This window comes from Galeopterus variegatus, unplaced genomic scaffold (genome assembly GCF_000696425.1).
Source record: "Galeopterus variegatus unplaced genomic scaffold, G_variegatus-3.0.2 Scaffold15286, whole genome shotgun sequence".
Lineage (NCBI taxonomy): Eukaryota > Metazoa > Chordata > Mammalia > Dermoptera > Cynocephalidae > Galeopterus > Galeopterus variegatus.
The window spans coordinates 8,445-8,845 of NW_007741397.1; positions in this window are offsets into that span (position 1 = coordinate 8,445).

The following is a 401-nucleotide window of genomic DNA, read 5'->3' on the forward strand; positions in this document are numbered from 1 at the left end:
TCATAGAAGAGAAAAGAGAATCTAGAAATAAATCCAAATATATATGGTCAACTAATTTTCAACAAGGGCACCATGAAGACACAATAGGGAGAGAATAGTCTCTTCAACAAATGGTTTTCGGAAAACTGGATTTCCTGTATCTTACACCATGCACAAAAATCAATTCAAAATGGATAAAAGACCTAAACATAAGACCTGAAATCATGAACCTAGGAAAAAACATAGGGGAAATCTTCTTGCCATTGTCCTTGTCAATGATTACTTGGATGTCGAACCAAAAGCTCAGGCTACAAGAACAAGAATAAATTAGTGGAAGCACATCAAACTGAAAAGCTTCTGCAAAGCAAAAAAAACCAATTGACAAAGTAAAACACAACCTACAAATTGGTAAAAAAAAAAAA